Consider the following 14,583-nt stretch of genomic DNA (forward strand, 5'->3'; position numbering starts at 1 on the left):
ACACTCAAATTATTAGAGTTTGAAATTACTTATTAAATTGAATACAGCCAACAAAAATAAAATAATTAAAAAAAAAAGTTTTAATAGATTTTAAAATTATTTTTTGAGTCATAAAATAATTACAATTAAAACTTGAGCTCCCATGAACAGCTGATATGCTAATCATAGTATCAGCTGATTAGTGGGAATTCAACATGGCGCTAGTCAGCCATTATAACCTTTATGCAGCTGTTATCTCAGTTTAACTCGAGTTCTGGAAAAGGTAACATCACTTCTGCGCAGTAAGTACAATTTTCTTCATTTAAATTGATAATATTCCGTCAGATTTTTATAATTATTAATACAGTATTAGAAAGAAAGAAGTATACGAAAAGAATTAGGGGTTTACATAATTTTATTTAAAGAAATGACAAAATAGAATTGACCCAGAACAGTCATGTAAGAACAGACATGCATTGTTTCTTCTATGAATAGATTTTTTGACTTTTTAGTAGTTGATAACTATTTTTGACTTTTTAAGATAATTTAGTGTTTTTGATAAAAGTTTGATGGATTTTGTTTATTACCTCTTTGAGTAAATAGTCATTCAATTTATTTAATTCACTTGAGTGCACGGTGAAAGTAGATTTTGTTTAATAAAACTACATTCAATAGAGTTGAGCAAATTTGTAATTCAAGTGATCTTTTTTTACAAAATACTGAGTAGGTGAACTTTAAGACATTACTTATTTAATGAATTTGTGCTAGGTATTTACTGAAACTACTTTTTAAAAACATTTTTAGCATTAATTAATTTAAATAATGTTGATTCTTGTATGACTTTTGCTATTCCAATTTGTAAGAATGAATTTAGACTATGACCTTTTTTTCGTCGTTACGAAATGACTGAAATATAAATATCATTTTGTGTCATTCTTTGTAAACTTTAATATACTACGTATTTAATGAATTTGTGTTAGGTATTTACTGAAATTACTTTTTATAAATTTTTAGCGTTAATTTATTTAATTAATTTGATTCTCAAATGATTTATACTATTCCAACTAGTAAGAATGAATTTAGACTAAGACCTTTTTTCGACTACGATGAAATATTAAACTGCACCGATAAGTGTTAAATTCTTTTACTAAATGACTGGAATATTAATATAGTTTTGCGTCAACTAGATTGAACCTTTTGTTAAGCTTTGAATCAAATTTCTCTCCAATTATTTTGGACTTATTAGTCTAGCTGAAGGAACAAATTAATTCAAATGCTTATAACTTGCTTTAAAAGTATTTTATGAATTTAGTTTGAAATAATGCAGATAGATTAGAGTTGAGTTTAAGAGTGAATCAATTGAACTAAAAAGGTTAAGCTTAAATGTTATGATATTAAAATTCAGTTTACAGTTGATTACTCGTAATTTATTAAGATTAAATACAAAATTCATCAATAAATTTTAAAGTAAAGAACCTTAGAAAAATGATTTGAATAATTTAATTTTAGAGATTTCTGGCTGAAGAAATAACATTTAAAAATACCTATAAAATTACTATTAAATGTGAAAGAGTAATTTTGAATTAAGAAATACAGATTTCTTTCTTTTTATTTAGTTTGGTTTTTACTATTCGCAAAACATTTTTTGCATCTCTCTGTGATTGAAGGCATTGCTGTCTTCTTGCTTAGATCATAGTCATTAGCAAAATAAATGTTAACTTTTTGACTACTACTACCATCTTTAGTTTATTAAATAGTTATTAAATAATCTAATTTATTTTATTTTATAAATACAATGTTTCACTAATCTTTTTTCTTTCTATTGTTACAGGAACCGAGTTCGTGTTAAAATCCCCGGGAGTGATTGCTTCGGAATTTTTTTTTACCTTTTATTAAATACTACCATTTATATTTTAACCTGTGCGTATTAAAAAATAATTGCTTCGGGTTCTTCCGAATTCCGCTACAAATTTAATGCGCTCAAAATATTTGTTTGCGATATAAATATTTTTAACTAGTGTCAAGTGTCCAGTGCCAATTGACGAGTTGATGAGGCCTACTGCTCCACCACCCATCCCAAGGACTACATCGATGGATATGTAACTACAAGATATTGTTACATATCCCAACCTACAGCAATAAAGGTAGGCTGGGGAATTCTTAGTGGTTATATTTATGACGTTCGAGCGCGATTAGTAGCGTGTCACTCGCTCCAGGCTCGCCTAGAACGAGCGGCACTCTAAACTCTCCTTATCAAAATTTTAACATTTTTATAGTTGGCCAAATTTTACTTAGTTGTTACTAAGTATTTGGCGAACTATCTTTTCCGTCAACGACAAATACTTCGGATTTATTTATAATTATGGTTCAATTTATTAGGGCATGTTAGGAACTTCAAGAAGAAGGATGACACAACACATTAGATAGTTAAAGTAATTTCAAAATTAAAGTTTAGAATTTGCTTTTTAGTTAGGGTTTTCAGGTGGACCAATACAACATATTAGATAGTTAAAGTAATGTCAAAATTAAAGTTTAGAATTTGCTTTTCAGTTAAGGTTTTCAGCTACACATCAACCAGCCAGCCACTCTTCACCTATTTAGTGCCTGATATATTTAGTGCATGACAAAATGACACTAGTCATTTTATAAATAAATTGAATCATAATTATTCATTTATATGGCCACTATTAATATCCTTCTTCGGAACTTCAAGTCCAAGTAGAGCAGAGGGGTAAGTCAATTCTGCATGTTACTAAGCATGATTATTTTTCTATTTATTTTATGTATTTAGATATTGAAGAAAAACAACATATTAGATAGTTTAAAATCAGTTCAAAATTACAATTTAGAACTTGTTTTTTAGTTAGGGTTTTCAGGTGGACAAGTTAGATATTAAAGTAATTTCAAAATTATAGTTTAAAATTTGTTTTGTAGTTAGGGTTTTCAGCTACACATCAGCCAGTTACTTTGGAAATTCTGCATGTTACTAAGCATGATTATTTTTCTATTTATTTTATGTATTTAGATATTGAAGAAATACAACATATTAGATAGTTTAAAGTCATTTCAAAATTACAGTTTAGTACTTGATTTTTAGTTAGGGTTTTCAGGTGGACAAGTTAGATATTAAAGTAATTTCAAAATTATAGTTTAAAATTTGCTTTTTAGTTAGGGTTTTCAGCTACACATCAACCAGACACTTTGGAAATGGTTATATTAGTTAGATATTTAAAGTAATTTCAAAATTAAAGTTTAGATTTTGCATTTTAGTTAGGGTTTTCAGGTGGACCAATACAACTTATTAGATAGTTAAAGTAATATCAAAATTAAAGTTTAAAATTTTATTTTTTAGTTAGGGTTTTCAGGTACTTTCAGGCTCTTGATGATTTACACAAACAACATTCAGACACTGACACCATATCAATAATCACAAAAACAACATAACCAAAACAACACTTCAATCTTATATAAAAACAGTGAACGTCTTGAGAAATCCAGAAGTAGATATGTCATTAAATTTTTTGGTTTCATAATTCTTTGTCTGTGGGAAATTTTCAGTTAATACATTTTTAAATTTAATTTGATTCTTAGGTGTGAAGGTTCTTTTTTTCGGGATCTCTACAAAATTCACTATTTCGGTGGTTGCAAGCATTATATGAAATATTATTAAGTGCCAAGTTCGGTATTGTCCCTTGGCAGCGCGTAAACTGCGATGGACAATGATTATCGAATAAATATTTTGTTTTTGATTAAGTTAGTTTTTGCGATTTGTATAACTTCTTTGTGATAAGAGTCTTCTTTTTCTAAATTGTTGCATAGTTGGATTAAGACAAAATATTTTCAGTTGTTATTGTGTGGGAGAACAAATATCTTTGCCAGATCTGTAATTCGATAGGATGTGTTGTTTTTCGATGAATTATTAACCTGCCTAAGCAAGACGAATCCACAAATATTTGGTTTCCTGAAGAACTAGTCCACGATCAAAGATTATTTATTTTATATACATCAGTATAGTACGGGGACGAACTTCAATTCCTTCTTCACATCCTTTTGTTAATTGTTTCTTTCATATCCAAACATTTCAATCTTTTTATTGGGAGAACCATGTTGCATTTCAATACTAAGAAACGCTAATTCTCTTTTGAGAAGTGCAGAGGATTCTTTGAAATTTGTGAGCAGTCTAACCATTCTTTCACATAATAAGTATTGAAATTAGTAACATTTGTTAACTTCACTTTATTAAAAAATGGAATATTTAACAAATAAAAAGTAATGAAAGTTATTAAAGTATTTTTTTTTAAAATAATTAATGCTTTTTAAATTTTATATTAAATTCTAGCAAATTTAGGGCATAGATCGAAATGAAATAGGTTTTTACGTGTTCGTTGTCTACTCTTAGTTTAAAATTAGTCTAAAAACTTTGATAATAATAAATCTTGCCAACATAAAGTAACAATAAAATAATAGTTTAAACTAGTGCTTCACTTTAATCGAGGAAGGTGTGGATTAGTTATTTACTGAGATCCAGCGATTTTAGTTCAATTCCTGCTGTCAATAACCCAAACAAGGCACACATTGTACACCAACTGTGGTTTTCTGCTTCTTCTTAACATCAGTTAGTTCGTCGATAACGCTTCATTGACTCATTTCGTAGTAGGTTTCCAACGTTTCGAAAGCCTTCCTATGCTTCTTTTTTTTTTGCAATCCTTGTTTTATGTATACATACATGAAGTCGCAAAAATTATCCGCACCTCACTCACAAGTCAACATCATCCGTACAAGATCCAACTTATCTCAAGCCCACTTCTTCAATCAGAAAGGATTAATTTCGACGCAATAATCTTTGCTACCACTCCACAAGAGATCAAGAAAGCAAGATTCAAATGACTGTTCTTCAACTTGCCTCAACTCATAAACAACATCCGTACAAGATCCAACTTATCTCAGCCCACTTCTTCAATTAGGAAGGATTAATTTCGAAGCAATAATCTTCATTACCACTATTGAAGAGATCAAAAAAGCAAGATTCACATGACTGTTCCTCAACTTTCCTCAGCTCATAAACAAAACCTGTGCAAGATCCAACTTTTCTACAAGTCCTCTGCAATAAGTAAGTTTCATTTCAATTTTCTGACCTCCTAACCAACAATTTCGAGTCAAGTTTCTTGCTATTTACGTGGTATTGGCAATTTCTTAAATTTTAAACGATTATTCTAAAACTTCGTAGTTGATTTACATTTGACGAACTTACTAGAATGACAAAATGGCTGTGTAGGAATTAAAAAGGTTAAACTTACATTGAATAAAATTCCAAACTGTTTACTCGTATTCTTACAATTACGTAAACAATTTATAAAAAACAGAATCACTTTAACTTGTCAGTCGTAGTTCCGTTGCTACTGTCCAAATCAGTTAGACTTGTTTTGCATGGGATTTCTTTTCGAATTTGTTTAAATTTTTAAGTTCTGAGAAGGCCTTATTGCATATGTAGTACGTGATCTTTTACAGTAATAAACCAAACTTTAAAACTGTTCAAGTCTGAAACTTTAGTTGTAAATGATAAATATTACTGAATTTCTATTTGTCATCTTAAGTTGGAGGAAGAAGTCTTAATTTCATTATATTTTTGATCTTAGAAACGTTCATTGATCTATGTGAAGTGCAGAACTGCAAATCGTATAAATTTGTGAAGTTTAATTCTTTGTTTTTTATCAAGTCTTACGATTTAAATTTATTACTGTTCTTAGTTTAGTTGTTTCTACCTGCATGGTGTTAGGGAAACTAGAGAGTATAATCGATTTTCTCAATTCATAAACCATTTTCTGGGCTCTACCGTAAGTCCAACAATCTGAAAACAACTCAATAGAGTCATCTCTCAACATTGTAGATTTAGAGCTTTAAACTATTCGCTTCTAAACGTAACACAGCTCGCGAGAAACTGAACATCTGTTTTTAGAAAATTTAATTTTTATAATTACTTGTTTCTAATACTAATACTAAGAGTAAAATTACCCAATAGTGATCCACTATTATTTTTCAAGCTTTATTTGATTCCCATCGTTTGCTTGAATAATTTAGCTCGTGCCCTTGATTAATATCAGTACAGAGTAATTCCCATTGTATTACTACTTACTTTATTCAACAGTACCGTGAATGCTGAGGCAATGATAGATTTTTCTGAAATTAAATTAATTTATATCAACCATATTAACTTGAACACAACTTTATTTAAACTTTAAAGTTCATTACTTGAGATAATTGCAATAACTGCTTAACTGTAGACTTCTATATAAATACAGATTGCCAGTTCTTCTAACTCGGCATTAGATAAAAATTGAATGATCTTATATTTATGTCAAGTGTTTACATTCAATAAATTAATATATTTAGCATGAAAGAAAAATATGCTGCTAAAATTCAGATAACGTATATAAATATTTTGAGATAAAATAAAATATCAAAATTATACTAAACTATAACTAGTGAACTAAATTACACTTAATACAAATACATTTTAATAGAATAAAATAATAAAAAAGAAGAGTTTATTTACTTTGTAAAAACTTTAAATACATTACTAAAATTGCAAATTACATTTTAAAGAGGAGGACTGAGTTTGTGTTAAAGGTTTCGGTTTAATCTTTACAAGAGCAGAATTAAAAATGGATATTTTGGGTATTTGAAAAAAGAATGTGCAAGCAAGAAGAGATTATATAAATGTAAATGTGTGGTTGTATGTTTTGTATTATTTAAATTGGAAATTGTTAAAGACAAAATCTGCTGAGACGATCAAGTGTCTTTGGTTTGTCTAGTGTTTCTGATTGGTTATTGTTCACCATTGCTCTTTACATTCTGTGTAGTTATGAGTTCATTACTTGGGAAAAGTAAAATTGTGGTTTTTACAAAAGGTTTATTTATTTTAACAGCAAATTTTGTGAATACATATTCTATTTTTAAATATATACTATGTGTGGCCATTCGTATGATTGAACAATCAGGACATACAATCTTAAGTGTTTCACTCAATTGGACTTTTTTATTTCATGTTACCTAATTTTATTTCAATTAAACCAAAACAACAAGAATCACAATTATAGTCTACGCTGCAAATATCAAATATCACTTTTCTTATCAGCTAACAAAACTACAGACCTGTATCAGAGGTAACTGTAGAAGCTGGACTGCAGCCAGCCCTGAGTCATCTCAGATACGAGGTGCTCAAGATGTTTTGATAGGAAAAAAAGAAAAGAAAAGTTGATTATGGATATTGTTAGCTAAAAGACTGATTGTGATGATGTTTGTTGCTAGGAGTTTGAAGATTGGAATGTGTATTATCTTTGTCTTTAGTAACATGAAATCTAAACAGTACCGTTGAGCTGAGAATGATTGTTGAAAAAAATGTTCTGATAATTGTTCACAGTATACGTTGGTGAGATGTAACAATATTTAAAAATTAGAATACTCAAACACAAATTTGAGATTTAAAATATCCTTTTGGGCACGCAATTTACTTCCGATAAATTTACAATTCTGAATGAACTCAAGTCTATGCAATAAAACAATGGTAAACATTTTACCAAAATAGAAAATACTTAACAAAAACTGAACAAGTCACTTGATAATTTCAGTAGAATTTACTCAACTTAATAAAAAAAAAATAATACTCAACAGAGAGCCAAACATTTAATTTTACCAGCAGAAGATCGCTCAATGCTTGCATCTTTCACTTTTTCTAACTAATATCCATTCTTTTAATTCCTCATTAAAGATTAACCTAAAATCACTTAACTTCAAACAAAGCTCGCCTTGATAAAATGCAATTATTGATTTAATTTTGTATTTTAGTTTTATGTCGATGAAATGAGCTCAATTTATTTTATTAAAATTTATTTAATGTTATTGTGTTTCTATTAATCACTGTCTTATAGTTTTCTATTTTTTTGTTGTTAAACCTAATTAAACTTATGTTTTATCTAAAAATATTATTATCTTTATTTGTTTTAAGGAAATTTGTCTTTCATTGATACTAAATTTCATCTTTCTTATTAACTTTTATTGAATAGTATACTACTTTTAAATACATACAAGATCACAATATTGTAGTCTTAACGCCAGTCTACAAGTATTGTCCGTTTCGACTTAGTCTTTTAAAGGCTATTAGAAGTCTACACTTGTATAGTTTGCAATATAACTACGAGTAATAAACGCAGACAAGTTTAAATTAAAAAAAAAAGAAGAATTGTTTAAGTTATTAAAGTTGATACAATTATATTTAAGGGAATCTATTTAACAACCGTATTTTCTAAAATAATCTATCATTTGTATAGTTTTTGTTTTATCTTTGTACTGTTTATCGTAGTCCAAGTTAGCTCAAAAGAGTTTGTCTATCCGGGAAATCAGTTAAATTTTCTACAGAAACAGATTTGCGTTTAACGCGAGCTGTTTTTCACACCTTTTTGCGAGTAGTATGGATAAATTTTTCAAGCTCTAGGAAAATCGGTGAGAGATAAAGTTGTGCTTTGAACCATTTTGTTCTAAAGCTGTGTCATTTTGAAAATGTTTTGAATTGAGAAACGTTTTATTCAGCTAGTTTTCTCTTAAAGATGGGTTGGACATCACTAAATCATGAACAGTAAATAATAAGTTTAGAAAAACCAAGTCTTAAAACTTCTCATATGATCTGATTTCACTGTTCTGTATGTAATCATAGAACTCGGAGAATGTTGTATTCAGAGAACGAATTTAAAGATAATGAAATTGAGAAATCTCTGTAAACCTAAAGTTGGGTCTATCATTGGACGAGATACTGCGCGCGTGATTTGCCGCGCGCGGCGATACCTTTAAAACAACGACGATTATAATCCGCGTCGGCTTTTAGCTCGTCGGAGAAAAGCGCGTCGCTCGTGTAGAGGGGCGGTCGATTTGCATGGTGTTGCATGGTATTAGTCGCTTTATTTCCTTGTAATTTATCTGCGGTTTTACTCGGGTAGCGTACTCGTACTACTATTATACGCCGTTCTGCGATCTTCCGTTCCGTACTTACTCATCGCGATAGTTCTTGTTCTGTTAGACCCAACTAAATAAGAAGGCATATAAGAAAACTTCTATAATGTTTTTATTTAAAAGATTCAATACAGGTTTCAATCTTGTAGCAATAACAAAGTTTGGTTTAAATATGAAACAGAAGATCACGGACAAATATTTATGTTAATATTGCCCTACATATCCAGAAGATATAAATTTTTACATTATTGGACAGAAAGAACTAAAAAAAAAAAAGACTAACTGCTCCGAAAATATGCAATAACTACAATACTTAATTAAATTATTTTGAAGTTCACATAATTAAGAAATTGTGTTCTGGTTTGGAATTTGTGTTCATTAATGTTTGCCTTTATTATTTTCATAAAGACTCAAATGTAAAGTTCATGCTTTGCTTTTTACAAAGAAAGATTTTTTAATTCATTCAAGACTGAAGAATAACATCTTATTATTCTAAATATTACGTTGAACTGCGTGTAGTTTTATATAATCGTTTCTCATTTAAATGATTTGCCAATTCTGATAAATTTTTGATTGAAGTATAAAATGGTTAGGAAGGTGTAGATGGATTAGATGGACTAGATGTACTGTAGTAGATAAAATAAATGAGCTGGATTGTATGGGATGGATGTATTGGATTAGATGGGAGAGATGTACTGGATAAGATTGGATAGATGTACTGGATAAGATGGGATAGATGTACTGGATAAGATGGGAGAGATGTACTGGATTAGATGGGATAGATGTACTGGATTAGATGGGAGAAATGAACGGATTAGATGGGATAGATGTACTGGATTAGATGGGAGAGATGTACTGTAATACATAGGATAGACGTTCTGGATTAGATGGATAGATGAACTGGATTAGATGGATAGATGAACTGAATTAGATGGGATAGATGTACTGGAGTAGATGAGATGGTAATAATTGTTCAGAGTATCTTTTGTCAAATCGTAGTACAAAAAAGCTATTTCCTTTTGAATTGAAGTCTCTTCGTCTTCTTTTGAGCTCTTCTCTAAAGGATACTGAATTCTTTTTAACTCATCCACACTTTCTATGACAGATTTCTGAGAAACACTTTTTTAAGCGCTATTTTATTCCATTTCTTAAGGGCCTTGATGCTTTGGTATCAAAACGCTTTTAGAATTTTTACATTTCAAACTAAAATTAAACATCTAGCAATTAAACCCATTATTATTCGTCCTGTACTCTAAATTTGAAGATAAAAGTAAATGTGTAATTTAGAAGGCGTTACAAAATTAGAAAAGCACATTAATAATTCTAATTATCTTTTTAAGATAAAACAAAATATATTATTATTATTGTATTGATACTAAACTTGTTGGGAATTTCATTGTTTGTATCTTGTGTTTTTCAAAGCAGAGAGTTGGATGTAATCGTACGACTATAAATTGTTTAACATTAAGTAAGTAGTTGATCTGAATTAGGTGGATTTGGTAAAAGAAATGGTTTTCTTTTTTTTAATACGGTAAAGGCCTCAAGTCCTGGTCCTGGAATTTCAACTTGGACTGCCAACAGAAGAGCTGTGAATAAACAAGGACACACTTTAGCTTTTCAGACTTCATGTCGTCCAATATTCTGTTTTAAACCAACTGTTGCAGACCGGAAATAGTAGAATAGACATTCTTCAATATTAATTTCGCATTTGTTTTGTTTTTTGTTGTTTTTTTTTGCATCGTCCGGTTAAAAAAGATTATTACTTGTTCTTCGGTAAAGTAGCGGATTGAAAAAAAAAACCTTCATTCTTCATTTACGACTATTGGTACTTTCCTGCAGTTTTCCCCTAATTTCGGTAACATTGCCAAAAAATGCCGCAAGGGGTAGCTGATGCATGCAGCTACCTGGGGAGTAGCGACCCCACGGCTACCCCAGCTCAAAATACCATGCACTATTTATAACAAAAGTAATTTACACCTAAAGACATATCACAAACCACTTGCGTCCTCCAAAGGGAGGCTACTTTTTTTCAGCTCGGGAGTGTTAGAGTTCCGGGAGTGTTAAAATTCCGGGAGTGTTTTTATCGGGATTTGCTTTCAATTTTTTTCTTTTCATTCCATTTTAAATTCTATTTTCATTTATTTATTTTTTTTCCTATTTTTCTAAATTCCGCAATGTCATGCGCTACAATGTTTTGCGTTATATTTTTGCGTTAATCTGATGTGGTGCAGAAGAAGAAGAAGCAACATCGATGGATATGTAACTGCAAGATATTGTTACATATCCCAACCTACAGCAATAAAGGTAGGCTGGGGAATTCTTAGTGGTTATATCGATGACGTTCGGGCGCAATGAGTAGCGTGTCACTCGCTCCAGGCTCGCCTAGAACGAGCGGCACTCTCCTTATCAAAATTTTAACATTTTTATAGTTGGTCAAATGTTACTTAGTTGTTACTATTTGGCGAACTATCTTTTCCGTCAACGACAAATACTTCGGATTTATTTATAATTATGATTCAATTTATTAGGGCATGTTAGGAACTTCAAGAAGAAGGATGACATAACACATTAGATAGTTAAAGTAATTTCAAAATTAAAGTTTAGAATTTGCTTTTAAGTTAGGGTTTTCAGGTGGACCAATACAATATATTAGATAGTTAAAGTAATATCAAAATTAAAGTTTAGAATTCGCTTTTTAGTTAAGGTTTTCAGCTACACATCAACCAGCCAGCCACTCTTCACCTATTTAGTGCATGATATATTTAGTGCACGACAAAATGACACTAGTCATTTTTTAAATAAATTGAATCATAATTATTCATTTATATGGCCACTATTAATATCCTTCTTCGGAACTTCAAGTCCAAGTAGAGCAGACGAGGTAGGTCAATTCTGCATGTTACTAAGCATGATTATTTTTCTATTTATTTTATGTATTTAGATATTGAAGAAATACAACATATTAGATAGTTTAAAATCAGTTCAAAATTACAATTTAGAACTTGTTTTTTAGTTAGGGTTTTCAGGTGGACAAATACAATATATTAGTTAGATATTAAAGTAATTTCAAAATTATAGTTTAAAATTTGTTTTGTAGTTAGGGTTTTCAGCTACACATCAACCAGACACTTTGGAAATGGATAATATATTAGTTAGATATTTAAAGTAATTTCAAAATTAAAGTTTAGATTTTGCTTTTTAGTTAGGGTTTTCAGGTGGACCAATACAACTTAGATAGTTAAAGTAATATCAAAATTAAAGTTTAAAATTTATTTTTTAGTTAGGGTTTTCAGGTGGACAATTTTGCACGTTACTAAGCATGTTTTTTTATGAATATTTTAAATATCTATTTATATTTATATTATTTATATATATATTGTTTATTTATATCATGTATATGTATTTTTACTATCTATTTTCAGGTTTTTATATTTTATTAGGTTTGTTGTTGTTGTGATTGTTGGTTTTGTTTCAGTTTTTGTTTGTTGTTCCATTCTTCTCGTTTTTTGATTTTCAGTTGTTGTTGGTTTTTGTTGTTCTATTTCTTTTGTTTTCCCCCAAACGCGAATTATCTATTTTCCACCATTCATGCCAATTTTTTTTCGCGGATAACCGTAATCCAAAATCGTTGGTTTTCATCCTGTACCTTCGCAGGTGATGGATGCCAATATTATTGGCATTTGCTAGTAAGCCTGCTGTATACGGGGTCAAAACTGGCTGGATTGCGGTTTAATAAAGGCAAGAATGGTATTCTTTGGGGGGCAAAAATTCTGAGCTCTACCTCCTAGTGGTGCCCCCCGGGAAACTGCTCCTCTGAGCAGGCTAACAGAGCCAGTTTCTAAATCTACTAAATTTTCCAAGGTGTTTAAGCAACCTTTAAATCGGATATTAGTCTATGTTTGGAAAGTAGTTGTGAGTTTATACCGACAGAATATAAAGGAGAGCTGAGCATTTTTAACTTTCTTTTATTGCATGTTATATCAAAAATAAATTGCAAAAAATAGCAAATTTTATTAAATGAATTCTATCCGCAACCATTTTATTTTTTATTTTTTGCGTTTGTTTAAATTCGTGAAAAATGTTTTTACGTTTAAATCGGCGTTAATAACAACCAGTGATAAGAACTCTAAAAGTCTGAATGAAAACAACTAAAACATAAAGTATATTAAGGATGCATTACACTTATAGCGGTTGTCTTATCCCAAAACACTATTTCCCAATCCAATTTAGACGCCAGTTTCTAATTTTTCTAAAGTTTTTCTGAATGTCTGAATTGAATAAGGTCTACAACAGTTTTTTAATTTATAGTTGTCTTAGGAAGTAGTTTTCTTTATCTTGATGCTAGTTTCTGATCTTTCTCTCGTTTTTTGCAAAGTATTTTATTGAATAAATTCTGTTTTTATAATTAGAGCTGCCTAAAGTAGCGGTTGTCTTCATCACAAAAAACTATTTGCTTAACCGACTTAGATGCTAGTTTCCATTGTTTTTCTACATTCAGTCTGAACTGAATAGGGTCTTCACCAGTGTTAAAAAGTTTTTGAATTTATAGTTTCCTTAATACTAGTTGTTTTTATTAGAGAACAATATTTCTATTTCACAATGTTGATGCTAGTTTCTGATTTTTCCCTCGTTTTTCGTAATGTGTTCTTAAATAATGTCTACTTCAGTTTTTATAATTAGAGCTACCTAAAGTAGTGGTTGTCTTTGTCACAAAAAACTGTTTCCGTCACCTAACTAAATGCTAGTTCTTAATTTTTCTTACTATTTCTTCACAATTTATAGTTGTCTTAGGAAGTAGTTGTCTTTATCTTGATGCTAGTTTCTGATCTTTCTCTCGTTTTTCGCTACGTTTTTTATTGAATAATGTCTGCATCAGTTTATATTATTAGAGTTGCAGAAAATGTCTTTATCACATAAACAATTTCCCTTTTACAATCTTGTTGCCACTTTCTAATTTTCCCTTTTTTGTGCAATGGGCGATTTAAATAATGTCTATCCTATGTTTTATATTATAACTAGCCAAAATAGCGGTTGTCATTATCACGAAACCCATTTTTCTCTTTCCCAATCTTGATGGTAGTATTTTTCCCTCGTTATTCGCAATGTGTGAATCGAACAATGTTTATCTTAGATGCTAAATTTTGAGCAGGTCTAAATAGTGGTTGTTGTCTTTATCACAAAACTGTTTTTTTTTTTAGATCAAGATGTTAGATTTTAATTTTATCTACGATTTTCTTAATGTCTGAATTTAAGAATGTCTTCCCCAGTTTTTGAATTGATAGTTGTCCTAAATAGTGGTTGTGTTTATCACAAAACCATTGATCCCTTTCCAATCTATCTATTCGACTGTAATTTTTCTGACATTTTTGTGAACGAGTGAATTAAATAATTTCCTTCTTGCATTTATATTTAATGTGCATTTTGAATAGCCTGCGTTCCTTTCCGCCTTATAGAGGGTCCGCTCTTTGTCACAATCTAATCTATTCTAATATTTATATGTTTTTAGTATTGGCATAGAATAAAGTTTCTATTTCCAATGTAGATGAGAGTTCCTAATTTTTACCTCGTTTTTTGCGATGTATTTGTTGAATCTAACTCAGT

General features: G+C 30.0%; 1 long non-coding RNA gene across 1 annotated transcript; it reads left to right on the plus strand.

Annotated features, from left to right (window-relative positions):
• Positions 1–2,405: 2,405 nt before the first annotated feature.
• LOC141459314 (uncharacterized) lies at positions 2,406–3,479 on the plus strand. Its single transcript, XR_012461440.1, has 2 exons — positions 2,406–2,461; positions 3,345–3,479. It is a non-coding gene; the product is annotated as an uncharacterized lncRNA (long non-coding RNA).
• The last annotated feature ends 11,104 nt before the right edge of the window (positions 3,480–14,583 follow it).

This window comes from Rhodnius prolixus, unplaced genomic scaffold (genome assembly GCF_049639745.1).
Source record: "Rhodnius prolixus isolate KJV_2025 unplaced genomic scaffold, Rpr scaffold_11, whole genome shotgun sequence".
Taxonomy (NCBI): domain Eukaryota; kingdom Metazoa; phylum Arthropoda; class Insecta; order Hemiptera; family Reduviidae; genus Rhodnius; species Rhodnius prolixus.